This window comes from Marmota monax, unplaced genomic scaffold, assembly GCF_021218885.2.
Source record: "Marmota monax isolate L192 unplaced genomic scaffold, Marmota_monax_Labrador192_F-V1.1 WCK01_AAM20220418_F8-fsc00028, whole genome shotgun sequence".
Classification (NCBI taxonomy): Eukaryota; Metazoa; Chordata; class Mammalia; order Rodentia; family Sciuridae; genus Marmota; species Marmota monax.
In genome coordinates, this window is record NW_026694779.1 from 11,822,177 (window position 1) to 11,837,741 (window position 15,565).

Here is a 15,565-nt window from a genome sequence, read left to right on the forward strand (position 1 = left end):
GATGGATAGTTGGATGGGTGAATGAGTGGGTGGATGGATGGATGGATGGGAGGGAGGGATAGGTGGATGGATAGTTGGATAATGGATGGGTGAATGGGTGGATGGATGGATGGATGGGTAGGTAGGTGATAGCATGGATAAATGTTTAGATTCTTGGATGAATGAATGGGTGGATGAATGCATAGATGGATAAGTGGATGGATGGATGGGTGGGTAGGTAAGTGGATGGGTGGGTGGGTAGAAGAATGGGTAAGTGGGTAAGTGGATGAATGGATAAGTGGATGGCTGGATGGGTGGGTAGTTAGATGGGTGGATGGGTGGGTGAATGAACGAATGGGTGAGTGGATAGTTGAATGGATAGGTGGATAGATGGATGGATAGATGGGTAGGTAGATGCATAGCCAGATGACCAGTAGAAGGACAGATCAATGTGGGCATTGGCACACAAGAGCATAAGAGAGAAACACAGGCATGCGCTCAGGCTTCTTACATTCTCCTCTGAGGAGGCAGTGGGTGGTCTGTTCCCTTTGGCTCCAGTGCAGAAATGCATACACAGCAGAGTGGAGATGCGATAATAAAATCATTAATGAGACACAAAAGAACTAGAGCAGGGAGCTCAAGGATCAGAAAGATGCTTAAACACAGGGAGAGGTGACCAGAGGAAAATCAAAGAGAAGGAAAAAATGTAGATACACCAAGAGGAACAAGGTGCCAGACAGTAGCTAGGAAGCTACTTAGCCATGAAGACAGCTTTGCCTCCATGATGCGTCCGCCTTAACCAAGCAGCCACTGTCCCCTGTGGCATGGCCCCAGAATTCATTCTATGTCCCATCGGTCACCTTTGATTTCTGCTCTGTGTCTTTCGTAAGCACCTCCCACACACATACCACCTACCATCCTTAAAAAACAAGATGAACCTTTGAGTCCCCATTTTCATGCAGCAGTAAAGGAGGATGTTCGAGAAAAGACAGGGACTTTTGCTCATGTGTTTATCTGTTTGCATGTTTACTTCCCCCTTGAGCACCGAGCACAATGCCCTGCCATTCCAGGCTGGAGATTGGTACTGGCATTTCAGAACATTATTAAAGCGTGCCCGGAGGGGTAGCGCTCTTCTGAACTCCAACTTCAGGTCTGTCTTCAAGGGAACAATTTATCACCTGTCTCCTGGATTTCTTCTCATATAGCTTCTGTACAAAAGCAGTTAGGCAGAAAACATGAAGAATGGCTTACCACGCTCCTCTTGGCTTTGTTCCAGTAGATGGACGTTCAAAACTGGCGATGTATCATAAAGTAAGATGGGCAAGGGGTGGAGACAGAGAGGGTCCCATCCGTGCACCTTTCAAATCCTGGTAACGACAGCTACGCCTGCTACTTTCTAACATGACATAAACATTAATTTTACCTGTGAGGACTCCTGGTGAAACTATTTACTGGAAATAATAGGCACAAATTAACCTGCCATGCATTTCAGCCCTTGCCAAAAATTTTCCCTGTTTTCAACATGAAAATATTTTGACAGAGACAGAGGCACCCATCTTACTCTGTTTTCAAAGCTCTCCTCTATGAAGTCTGCTCAGAAAAGAACCTCTCTACTGAGTCATCTGCTAAGCAGTGGAGAGAGAGGGCACATTTTTGATTTTTTTATTTTCACTAAGTTGTTCAGAGTCTCACTAATTTGCTGAGGCTAGCCTTGAACTTGCGATCCTCTAGCCTCACACTTGCGATCCTCTTACTCTGAGCCTCCTGAGTTCCTGGGACTACAGGTATGTGCCACCATGCCCATCTTATATTTCTACTTGGAAAAAAAAAGCCACTAAACTCTAATCCCTTCTCCTTACCTATCTTTGTCTCGATTTTTACAGGGAAGCATCACCATTGCAAGTTCTGAGCAGTAGAAGGACAATCCGTACAACTTCCAACACAATGTTTATTATTCATCTTTATAGCATGGATCAACCTCAATAGACTGTGCACTCTCAGGGTAGGGATCATCCATGTTGCTCCCATGGTTTCTGAACTTAATGGAAAACTGGCCACAATTTTATGTTCCACGAACGAAAGATTTATAAACATCACCCCATACACCCACATCTTACACAGTCCTTTGGGTTCTTTTAAATGCTGTTTCTCACTCTTCTCTCCCACCCAACTCTGCAACTTAATGTAGCCAAATCCATTTGGGTAACTCACATGGGTGTGACATTACCAATAAATGTAGCAAGAACATACTTTACCCAGTGCTTTTTGTTCTTCCCTGTTCTAACTGCTTTTAAAATAATAATAACTCACTTAATAATTGCAAGCATCACCTGATGTAGGTCCTAATCTTTATGGCTTTAACAATAATAATAGTTACTGTGCAAAACTGAGTACATTCTGAATAGTAATCTCAAGAGAGGGAACAGCACCCACACAAAGTTATTTTAGCCCCTCTGTGTCAACACTTAGAGCACATTTACCTTCCAATATTAACTCCGTAATGCAGATCTGCTCTCCTAGAACATTTCAGAGTGTCGCTGACTGCAAAAGTGAAGAGCCATAAAAACCTTCACCAAAATGTTGCTTCATGGCAAGGATATTTAAAATTTAAAGATAAGCTTGGTGAGCGAGGCAGTGGACTGACATGGCGACTTTTACAATGTCCATGTCTGAGCCTTGGAACATGGGAATAGTTTACCCTCATGTCAGGTGGGACTTTGCAGATGAGAGGAAGCAATTGAAGATGTTAGGTGGGATAGGACCCTGGTTCCTATGGGCAGGACCATGTGATCCTAGGGTCCTTGCAGGAGGAAGGCAGGAGGGTAAGCATCCCAGAAGGTGCTACAAGCACAGAGCAGAGACAGAACAAGAAACGGGGAGTTGCTTCATGGATGCTCTTGAAAAGGAATGAAAAGGAAAAAAATCAAGGATGGCAGGTGGTCCCTGGAACCGAGAGGCAGATTCTCCTAGCCTGGCTATAGGAACACAGCCCTGCTGACACCTGACTTTGGGATTTCCACCCTCCAGAACTATAAGAGAATACATTTGTTCTTAAGCCACTAATTTTGTGAAAACTGTTGACTGCGGCAATAGCAAACACACAGAGATTGTATAACAGGACTGTGGAGACAAAAACTTACAATTTAATTTTAAGAGCTACTTTCTGTACTTTTTTGAGGCGGCGGCAGGTGGGTGGGTACTGGGAAATGAACCCAGGGATGTTTTACCATGAAACCACACACTCATCCCTATTTATTTATTTATTTATTTATTTTTAAATATTGAGACAGGGTCTCACTAAATTGCTGGGGGTCTCTCTAAAATTGCTGAGGCCTGGCCTCCAACTTGCAATCCTCCTGCCTCAGCCGCCCCCCCCCCCCACCACCACGTTGCTGGGATGACAGGCACTGTTGGCATAAGTGGCTTGTATTCCTTTTGAGTTCATAAAAATATATGCTGCTTTTCTTATAATTGCTTTGCAAGAAGATGAAGTGATACTGTATTTATAAGTTAAATTTATGCTGCTTCTTATAGAAACCTGAGTCTTAAGATGAGATTTATGTTGTGCATGCAGTCGTATTCTAAGTGTATAAAATGTTTTCATAAATTAGGTCAATAAGTATTAAGGAAGCATGGATTAATATCTTGCACAGGTTAGGTATAGCATCAATATTCTTATTAGCTTAATATTAAATAAATAGTTTAAATTCCTCTGCCATGTCGGGCTCATCTATATTCCCAGGGTTAAGAGCGCTATGAACTGCCAGGAACACTAGCAGGCTGACCTGAGGCACCAGGTGCTACGAACGTGTAAATCCTTGTGTAAATGTGAAGGGCAGGAAGGCTATTCTTGAGGAATCCCTCTACTCCTATGGGGAAAAATTTAAATTGATTTGACTTTTATCTACACTTTGACAACAGCCATGATATTAAACATGGGAAGTATGAAGTTCTCTTATATCTCAGCAAGTGGGTCTTGACGGACATGTAGGGTGGGTTACCCAGAAACACTCATCGCACCTGGTGACCTGGAGCTGAAACAAAAAGCATCCATCAATCTTCTGTGATATCACTTCCACTAGTAGGAGCTTAAAAGAACCTAATTAGCATAATCACGAATTTGCAGTGATTTTCGGGTGCTATTCTTTCATAAACAAAAGTGAACGTAGCTGGGCGCTGTGACACAGGCCTGTAATCCCAGTGGCTCAGGAGGCTGAGGCAGGAAGAGCATAAGTTTGAGGCCAGCCTCAGCAACTTAGCAAGACCCTGTCTCAAAATAAAAAAAGTAAAAATGGCTGGGGAGTGTGGTTCAGTGGTTAAACACCCCTGGGTGCAATCTGTGATACAAAAACCAAAAAAAGTAAGAATAAAAGAAACGTAAATGAGCCCGGATAATTTAAAAATACCAATGCAAGTGCCATCTAGAATTAGTAAATATTAACATTTTTCCATGTTTGTCTCTGAGATCACCTTGTAACTTAACAAAACACAAGGAATTAAGTTAAAGCCCCTTAAAATTCCTCTATAAATTCTGCTTTCCCTCTACTTCCTAAGAGGACCAATGCAATTCACTTTGTTTGTACTTAACACATATTATTATTCTTTAACAAAGGCAATATAAAGCCATATGAGCTTTTTTTAGTCAAATAGTAGACATCACACACAAGGTATCGATCTGAGACCTGCTTTTTCCACATAAACCGCTGTTTCTGGAACCGATATTTAGATGTAATTCATTCGATGGTTCTACAGAAGGCAACCTGTATATTTCATATATTCACATATATTTTAAGTTACAGGCTGATATGCATTTTATAGATTTCAAACCATCCATCCCTTTTTTTTACAACATTCAGATTGTTTTTTTTTTATTATTATTTTGCATTTGGAAACAGTTGCATGAGAGAAGCCCAATTTGTGTCTCTCTCCTTAAGCACATATTTGAGCGGCGCTCGAGTGTCATCAAGCAATGGCTGGAGAATCAAAGGGTACAAACATCTACCACTTTAGTGGCTGCTCTGAAACTCCTCTTCCCAGAGGGTAAGTGGCATCTGTCACTCATACCAGCAGAGCGTGCTTGATCCCGCTTCTGACACCTTCACAACACTGTACTACATGCTTCTTTGTGGCAGTCGAATAAATAATAAAAGGTTTCTTATTATGTTTTTTTCTCTCTTTTTTTTTTTTGGTACTAGGAATTGAACTCAAGGGCACTTGACCACTGAGCCACATCCCCAGCCCTATTTTGTATTTTATTTAGAGACAGGGTCTCACTGAGTTGCTCAGCACCTCACCTTTGCTGAGGCTGGCTTTGAACTCATGATCCTCCTGCCTCAGCCTCCCAAGCTGCTGGGATTACAGGCAAGTGCCATCATGCCTGGGTCTTATTATGCTTTTTGAAATCAGACTATGGGGACATAACTTCTATGCCTCACACTCAATTTTAAAAGGGACCACTGAATGCTTATGTCTCATCTCACCCACCGATCCTTGAAACCAATGATTTTCTTTCTGTTCCTTCAATTTTACCTTCTTCAGAATATCACACAAATGAAATCACACAGTATATAAACGACTTTCACTGAGCATGATGCTTTGGTTTGTGATTTATATTGTTGCACCTATTAGTAATCCATTCCTTTTGACTTCTTAGGAGCATTCTAGGGCCTGGATAAACCACAATTTGTGTTCCTGTGATTTTACTTGGAATTCCCCAATACCTCATGAAGTTAAATATCCTAACATCTATTGTTGGCCACTAGAATGTGTTTTCTCTCAAATGTATTCTACCCCGTTGCCCATTTTTCCATATTATTTTCATTTTTCTTATCAACTTGAAAAGTTATTCAAATAATCATTTTGTTCTTTGGGGTCCTTTTCTGCACAACCAGTAGCAACATTTCACATCGAGCTGAAAGTGAACCTTCAAAGCTTCCATCTTAATTTTCCCAGAATGCAATTTATAGCGTTTGATATCACTACCATCTATGCCAAACTTAGGGCAAGCGTTTGGCTAAAGTCAACCTCATTTCTTTTCTGTACAGTGACTCTCTGAACGATTGAATGTTTCCTTCCTTGGAGAGGGGGAGGTGGATAATACCTTCCCTACTGAACAGGGGAAAGTTAAACATGATGCATACATTGATAGCAAGGAGAAAGGTCATCTAAAATCCATTTTATACAATTATGCCATTGCCCTCCGTACACGTCATGCTTATTATGATCAATAATCGAATGGAAATGTCTCTCACTTTCTGCATCAAACATACAACTGCTGGAAGAATGAAGGAGCAAGTTCTCTCAGTGCAGGGAGGACACAGGGATTCCTTCTGCAGGAGAGCACCTGCAACCAGCAGGGGTTCATCAACATCACCAGCCCAGTCCCCAGGACTCTTGGGGGGGTCTCCGTGCACCTCACTACTAGCCAGCCTGGATACAGGTGTCTTAAACCTTGTGATTACAGAGCTCTTTCTTCTGCCTTCTTCCTATGGGGGCTACCTGTGCATGGGGGCTGTGGGTTGTAACTTCCAACAACCCCCAAGTAAGTGCATCTATATCACTGTCACAGAAGCATGATGAGTGAAATGGTCACTGCCTTGCTTACAAGATCTCTTTATCACACTCTAGTTCAAATCTAAGCCCTTCTTGTCTGTCTCCCCCGTGGAATGCCAACGGCTCTTTTTCTATCCCATAGCCATCAACTCTTCACAAAAGAGCCCTGTGATGTGACCTCCAAATCCCTCCCCGCTCCCGGCCTCTTTCCCGCCTGCCTCCCCTCGGCCTGCTCCCCTGCTCCCCTGGCTCCTTTCCTGATTCTCTCTTTCCTGTTCTGTCCCCACTTGAAAGGCACCTTCTCAGAGCATCCTTTATCCAGTGTCTCCTCCTGCCTCTCTGTGTCACCACCCTTTGTCCCCTTCCTGTAATGACTTCATGGGGTTCACTTATTTATTGGCTCACGTTCTTGGTGATGGCAACTCTGGGAGGGCGAAAGGAATCTGGCTCCACAACAAAGCTTCACTCCGTGCCTGGGATGTGTGGTCACAGCTCCCTGAATACTGGATGGATGGATGAAGGAATGCGTGTTGGACTCCCAGGCACGCAGATGCTTGCCGTGGAGACATTGATTCTTCACCCCTGTTTTTTTTTTTTTTTTAACCTGGGAGTATAGTGACAGAAACATAGGTACACTTTTTTTTTTTTCCCTGACATTATACTTTCTCAGCAGGCATCTGTTCAAACCAAATTATTCAGGAGTTGCACAAAAGGTAACACCTTCCCCAGTGCGCACAGGACTGAGGGAGAAGAGGAAAAAAAAAAATCAGACTACTAAAATTTCCTTCGTCTGCAGACTCTGAAACGGCTCATCAGCACAAGCAGCTTGTAGCAGATGGAGCGCAAAAGGTTGCTGAAATGGCACACAACTAATTGCAGGTGATTTAATATCTTACGCCTTCCTACTAAAAATATTGACAAAGAAGAAGAAACTGATTTGGAGTCTTTCTGCTCTGTAGAACTTCATATCATTTTTTTTTTTGGGGGGGGGGATACTGGGGATTGAACTCAGGGGCACTCAACCACTCAGCCACCTCCCCAGCCCTATTTTGTGTTTGATTTAGAGACAGGGTCTCACTGACTCGCTTAGCGTCTCGATTTTGCTGAGGTTGGCTTTGAACTCCAGGTCCTCCTGCCTCAGCCTCTCAAGCTGCAGGGATTACAGGCATGAGCCACAGCACCTGGCTCATGTCACCTTTTGAGCCTCTGCCAAGGTATTTCTATAAATCAACATTGCTTAAGAAAGACTGGGTGTGGCACCCAGAAACCACTGTCAAATTAGGAAAATGCTAGTTCTTGGGGTGCAAATGATCATGGTTACCCATTCTCCCCCCCAAAAAAAATAAAGTCAGGATTCATCTCGGTCCATGATATCTAACACCTATGAAGAAATAAGTCTAAGCATTAAAATGGTCTTGGGTTTGCTATAAGTTTATCAGCAGCCAAGTGACATCTAGCGCTTGGTCAGTCTTTCAGAAGAAAGACCAGGTCCAAACCCCCTGCCAAGGCCACACCTCACTGCAGGCATATCTAAGGACAGAGGAGTTTGTGAATGTTACAGACAGACTTGGTTTGAAGTTGACCCTCCCAGGGTTCACAGGCTTCTCATTCACGCATTGAGACATCCTGGTTCCATGACTAAGAATTAACTCACATAAGCTTTATGAAAGAGAACATTCATTTCCATTCTTTTTTGGACCACATCAAAGAAGATACATGAAATCGAAGATTTTTCTTTCGATGGTCATGCAGGAAGGTCAATTGTGGAACCACAGTAGAGCAAAAAGGAAAAAAAAAGGTAGTATTTATATTTATCATGTCAAACATCTTCAAAGATGATTCACTGTTTTTTTTTTTTTTTTTTTTTTTTTTTTTTGGTACCAGGGATTGATCAGGGGCACTTGCTTGACCACCGAGCAACATCCTCAGCCCTTTTTTGTATTTTATTTAGAGACAGGGTCTCACTGAGTTGCTTAGGGCTGGCTTAGAACTAGCAATCCTCCAGCCTCAGTCTCCAGAGTCGCTGGGATTACAGGCATGCATCACACCACCCAGCCAAGATGATTCACTCTTAATGGGCCAAAACTTTAAATATCACTCAGACTATTTTCCTCATAATATAAGAATTTAAATTTATACCATCAGGATATCAGAATTTCAGTACTGATTAGTTTCATCTCTCTGAATTACAGTGGTACTTGAAACATATCATTTTTTGTTTACCTTTATTGGCCATATTTTGGCAACTAGGCCTCAGATCCTGCATTCTTACATTTAAAATATCTCCATGGGTGTATAGCCTCATTTCTGAATACTCATTGTATCAATTATTGAAGGTTTAGGCAGACAGTTGACAAATTAGATAAAACTGACTGATTCATGCAACCAGTAAATAAAAGATCAGTGAAAACATTGAAAAATTCAAAAATCATAAAATGGCAAACTCAGAAGTCAATGTCATCCTTGAATCCTTTAAGAGACAGCAACGTTCCTTTGTTCAAAAGCTGAAAAGCTTTTGAGAGAGATGCCTTAATGCACAGAATCATTTTATAATTAATCACCTAGCATGTGGTCAAGAAAGAGATGTCACTTGGGATACTAATAAACATACAGCAAATCCATGACAATTTTAAGAGATTTTCACTTTGTTGATGAAGGCTTTATGATATAGCATGGCCTAAGAGACATAATTCAACACAAGTGCTCTAATGTGGATTTTCAATATATATATATATATATATTTTTTTTTCTTCTATTCTATATATATATATATATATATATATATATATATATATATGGCAGTTATATGTGTGTGCATGAACATTCCTGCACTATGTGTTTAAATTCTCAATTTTTTAGTTTCTAAATTCTGCCTTGTTACTGTTTTCTTATTAGCTGCACATAATTAATCTTTGCAAGGAGTCATTCCAATAGGTGTAGTTAGAATATTTCACATCCCTGTGGCTACTGCTTTTAAAACTCCAATAACACAAGTACTTCTTCTAGTAAACTTTGAATAAGTTACATTTTCTGTATTTCTAGGTATAAATGAGAAAGCCACAGCACTCTTACAATGGGATACGTCATTTAATGAGCTGCCCGAAGTTAAGAAACCCATTCCTAATCGACGTTGATATTCACGTTTGTAACTGTTTAAAAGAAGCCAATGGCTTATGGTTTTAAATTGTATTAAAAAAATGCAATGTCTAAAAAGACTCTAGCTCATTACTAATCATTTCCCAGTTATTAATCATTAGAAAACAATTCCAATATCAATAAGGAAATAATAACGTAGCAATACTATCCAAACCTCTCAGAAAATGGTGCAAAATAATTTCACTTGAAAAAGGTAGAAAGAGGGTACAGATATAAAGGAGAGTTAGTGAACCTTGACATTTCATACCCAGACCCTAATATCTGAGGTCCTTGGTATTATTATTATTTTGCATTGCACATGTAAAATACACATGAAGAATAACCACAGAAATCACATTTTCCAGCTCTGAGAGCCAGGCCCCAGAGGAAACTAGATAGCATAGAGCTAGCTGGACCTCCTAATGCAGAGGTGAATTTAACCCAGCTAAAAAAATAAAGCAGGTGCTGCATTTTGTGCTGTGAGCAGCTGACTCTTTGGTCATCTTAGAATTGGGAAGCATCTAAGTCATCATGGGAGCCAAACATCTCTAAGATGTGTAGAGATAGACACCCCAACCTCTCCTCCACCAACCAAGCAAGTATGAAGAAGACCCTCAGACAGATGCCCTGTCTCCCACCTTCTTCCACCTACATCTGGCTTTCTCCACCCTGACTCTAAATTAGAGAGGGCTTTAACCGGGCTTGGTGGTGCACACCTGTAATCCCAGTGACTGAGAAGTCTGAGGCAGGAGGATCACAAGTTGAAAGCCAGCCTCAGCAAAAAGCAAGACACTAAACAACTCAGTGAGACCCTGTCTCTAAAAATAAAATACAAAATAGGGCTGGGGATGTGGCTCAGTGATTGAGTGCCCCTGAGTTCAATCCCTGGCACAAAGAGAGAGAGAAAGAGAGAGGCTCTTGATTGAATGATCTTTAAACCACATTTCATCACATCAGGTTTTCTCAAATAGCACCAGATCACACTGTGATAAATACTGCTGAAAATTAAGTGTTCACTAAATAGAGCTTGGACATTTCTTTTGCTTCAGGGAGAGGGTCATCACCATGGAATTCCTCTTTTGCCTTCCAAACATTCCTTTGCCCCTCATCACTTTTAACAGTGGACTCCTCTATGATCAACACAACTCTTCTCTAGTCCGACCACCATTTCAGCTAGACCTCCCTATGGTATTTGTCACCCTCTGTTTTGGATTATACCGGAGTTTATTTCCTAGCTCTTTCATTACGCTGGAGATGCATAACATTTGGGGTGCTGAACCCAGAAAATGCATTAAAGGTTCATACTGGTGATATTTTTCTGAACATATTTTAAGCAATGACTTTTAGCATCTTCAGGCCAACTGAGTTCAACTCCCCTTGAAGTTCATCTACTCAGCGCAGTGATTTTCATACAGCAGGAACATCACAGGTTTTCATTTAATGATTCAATATAGAAGGGTAAAGGGAGGAAAATGGAGAGCAGAGGGGAGTGGTGAGTTTTTCTTTCTTTCTTTTTTTTTGGTACCAGGGATTGAACCCAGGGGTGCTTAATCACTGAGCCACATCCCCAGCCCATATTTTCTTCTATTCTATTTAGAGGCTGGGTCTCAATGAGTTGCTTAGGACCTCAATAATATATTAAGGCTGGCTTTGAACTTGAAATCCTCCTGCCTCAGCCTCCTGAGCCGCTGGGATTACATGCATGTGCCACTGCACCCGGCCTGATGAATTTTTCTTGGAGGTAATTTGCCCTTCTTCCAGGTTGCATCTCTGTGAGCAGGACCAGCTGCCCTGAAATGACCTCAGGATGGGCTCTGGGCAGGATGCAGGTGAACCAGGCGACTGGTATTCCCTGTGAAATCTCTTTCCATCCTCTGATGAGAGAATACTGAAATTCTCAGGCAGATGCCCATACATCAATACCAGCATTTCAATTCTACCAACGTCCCCACTTTGTAAAGACAGAGTAGGACTCAGGGCTCACATCTACAGCAGGCAAGTGTTCCTAGCTAGAAGTTAATGACCCCGGGCCCCTTTTACCATCTGAATGTTTACAATACCTTTCCATCCTTTACCTCTGACACTGCTGCTCCATTTACAGTAATAAAATGAAGCTTGCATTTTAAGTCAATGAGTTTTCTGCTTAACAAGCCAGTTAAAAATCCAAGTGAATTATAGCAGGTGGCGCCAAGAGTTGGCACCGGTGGCAAAGACGCAGAGTGGAGGAGAAGGCGGGCCTAGAGGACCACAGATTCGTGAGTGACTTGCCATTTGGGGAGAAAGGACGGCAGGAAATCTGCATGAGAGGACAGAAGCAGGGGGCTGGGTAACAGAGAGTCTCTAAGGGTCCAGGGGCAGAGAGGAGAGAATAATGAAGTGCGAGTCCCGCTGAATGTGGAAGCCAAGCGTGACAGCGACTTGGCCCGCAGAGCCCCAGAGAGCTAGGCAGAGACTCTGAGGAAATAAGTGACATCCCGGCCAAAGTGACAAGCGAGAAAGGGGATTGTAACAGTGACATTCAGGCCTTGGTGGAGAAGACAGGCTATAAAAAGCAGAAATCCGGTGAGGGTTGCCGTGGTGCCGTGATTTGAAGACTGAAGAAGGAATTTTCCAGAATGGCGGGTGAAGAAATGAATCTCAGTGTGTTCGAGGAGAAAGCTGAAGTAGGTTTTGTGGCGCTTTAAAAGTCACGAAAGGACAGAGAGGACAGACATCGGCAAATTGCTAAAAGCCAGACCACACAAAAGGCAATGTCTGCTAGAGTAAAAATACACTCTCCCTTTTATCAAAGGAAAACTATGGAAAAATCGAGGTTGCTTCTATTCCAGGAGCCCTGTATAGGTCAGGGTCCTCTAGAGGGACAGAATCAACAGGAGGTATGATTATAAAAAGGGGACTTATTAGGTTGGCCTAGGCCACCAGAAGCTGTGAGTCCCCAGTGGCTGTCTGCAGGCTGCAGAGCTGGAGGAACCAGCAGCTGCGCAGTCCAAGAGGCTGAAGCCCCATAACAAGAGGGGTCAGTGGTGCTACCCTAGTCCAAGAGCAAAGGCTTCTGGAGAATCACTGGCAGAGTCCACTTTGGAAGAGTGAAGAAGCCAGAGTCCCATATCCTCAGGGGATCCCAGCAGCAATCAAGAACCCCTTCAAGAAGAATGGAGCCTGCAACTGCTGCTGCTTCCTTATTCTTTCCATTTTTGTTCCACCCAAATCTCCCATCTATTGGATGGTACTGCCCATGCTTAGGAGGGTCTTCATTCCAGTTGGCTATCCCACATGCCAATCATTCCTAGACACACCCTCTTCATCATGGGTATCTCTTAATGCAATCAAGTTGATAATTCAAATTAGCCATTACAAGCCCCGCCCATTCTGTTCAGTGGGAAGTCTCTGGCTTTATTTCCATTCCATTTCCTACCCCAAGCCCTTCACAGGTTATTCTCGCCACCCACCTCTGCCATTTCTTGCATTTCTTTTTTCTGAAATTGAAGAAAGCAGAATTTAACATGTATTGGACTTGAGACTATATCATCTAAAAACGAAACCTGTTCAGAAAAGTTGCATTTTCTGAATAAGGCAACCTTCTATCAGGGGCTGGAAGATTTATCATTAAAATAACTTATGACATGGCACAGTTCACAATAGCTAAACTGTGGAGCCAACCTACATGCCCTTCAGTACATGAATGAATAAAGAAATGTGGCCTATATACACAATGGAATATTACTCAGCAATAAAAGAGAATAAAGTCATGGCATTTGCAGGTAAATGGATGGAGTTTGAGAAGATAATGCTAAGTGAAGTTAGCCAATCCCAAAAAACCAAATGCTGAATGTTTTCTCTGGTAAGGAGGATGATTCATAGTGGGATAGGAGTGGGAGCATAGGAGGAATAGACGAATTCTAGATGGGGCTGAGGGGTTGGAAGGGAAGGGAGGGGGCATGGGGTTATAAATGATGGTGGAATGTGATGATCATTATTATCCAAAGTACAGGTGTGAGGAAACGAATTGGTGTGAATATACTGTGTATACAACCAGAGATATGAAAAATTGTGCTCTATATGTGTAATAAGAATTGTAGTTCATTCTGCTGTCATATATAAATAAATAAATAAAAAGACAAAAATATAATAAAATTAAAAAACTCTGACCAAAAATATTTTTTTAAAAATCAGACAACCTGGGTTCCAGCTGTGCTCTTATACCTATGAGTTGTATTAGCGCCATGGACCCTCCTGTGCAGGACAGAGGCTACCTTGCTTAAATAGCTAGCTGTTCACAGATATCTCATTCAATGATGTTCACAGGTGGTCGCTTTCATTCCAAAGCAATCTATAGAATTATCGACACAGAATTGAATTCACTGTCGCATGTCGTTTTGGGGTTACATATATTGCATTCGACTCTTGAAGTAGGGTTTTTAATATGGAAACAATATTGCCATCTTCTGTAAGGGCTCTGGCACCACTGCAGGGGGCCATCTACGTGTGTTCTTCGGGAGGTGGATAAAGTTTCAGAGACGTAGGAATGATAGCTTTCGTGGCTTATAAGCACTGTGGGAAAGAGGATGCCCTAGAAGAATGTGGTGGCAAGATTTGAGAAACAGAGAAGCAGGGGCAATGGGAAGACACATCTCAGGAAGGTCAGCGGCTCATCTGTCATCCAAGAACACTTAGAGAGGAAGAGCCCAGGAAAGCTCCCTGCTCTGTACTCTGGACCGGCTTCTTTTCTACACTCTCCAGCACAACAGGGAGATGGGAGGATAATGTGGCACTCACCACCCATTAGCCCCTCTCCACTACAGGATGCTTCGAGAGCTCAGGTGGAGGGCGCTGCAGCTCAGGGTGACGTCCTCACCCAGGGCAAAAACTGCTTCCTTTTTCATTTGTGGTCATCATGGATGAAGAGCAGGGAATGCAGACACTGTGACCTCCCCTCCTCAAGCCTGCTTCCCCAAGCCATCTAAGCAGTTGGTCCCTTGGTCCCCACGGGTGGGCTTTAGCATGAGTGGCCCCTCTGACCCTGCAGAGGTCTTGCTAGGTCTCAGGAGCCCAAGCCCCTTCCAAGCTATGGATATACCCAAAGAGGTCAGAGCACATAGCACCAGACCTGCTCCTCCAACTAAGAACCATGCTCTAGAGCATTCCCAGCCACGGCGAGGTCTCTCTCCTCTCCCCTCACCTCCAGTATCTCTTTCTGGACAAAATCATGGGCACCTCATGGGGGCTGGTGGTGTAGCTCAGTGGTAAAGTGCATGCTTTCATGGGTTCAATTCTTAGCCCCCCCCGCCACACACACACCAAAAACTGAAAAATAAAATAAAATAAAAATAAAACAAGGGCATCTAAGGCTGCCCAATTCAAAGTTCACTCTCCTGTCACTCTTCCTTTTCAAGATCAAATAAGCATAAGATATTTAGAAAGTGGGGGATTAAAGGCAGCAAAAGAGGGCTTTTCTAGCAGTGTCTTTTTGTTTTCCTTTGTACTCAATCATTCAGTAAATAGTTGCTCACAGAGGGTGTATGAGTTAGCATTTTGTTGCTATAACAAAACACCTGAGATAATCAACTTATAAAAGATGAAGTTTATTTTGGCTCATAGCTTCAGTGGCTCCAGTCCATGACTCGTTCTGTCATGGCTTTAGGCCTCTTTGGAGGCAGCAAGTCATGGTAAAAGCATGAGGCAAAACTTCTCCTGGCCAGGAAGGAAAAAAAAAAGAGAGAAGGGGGGGGGGGGGCAGGGGTTCTAGTATCCTCCTTCAAAGGCACAATCTCAAAGACTTAATGTCCTCCCCCAAGGTCCCTCTTTCTAAGGCTCCTCTTTATACCTCCCAATGGTGCCACCCCTTGGACACACAGCCTCTGAGGGACACTTATTCAAACCATAGCAGGGAGTTGATACT

General features: G+C 42.7%; 1 protein-coding gene across 7 annotated transcripts in view; it reads right to left on the reverse strand.

Annotated features, from left to right (window-relative positions):
* Nucleotides 1-15,565, reverse strand: part of Chl1 (cell adhesion molecule L1 like) — a 192,125-nt gene that overhangs the window by 162,727 nt on the left and 13,833 nt on the right. The window contains exon 1 of one of the 7 annotated variants that reach the window (XM_058573010.1): nt 1,231-1,531. The exons of the other annotated variants lie outside the window; for them this stretch is intronic. The gene's annotated coding sequence lies outside the window, so the exon portion shown is untranslated. Of the gene's footprint in view, nt 1-1,230; nt 1,532-15,565 lie in introns of those variants that run through there. 7 annotated transcript variants of the gene reach the window in all.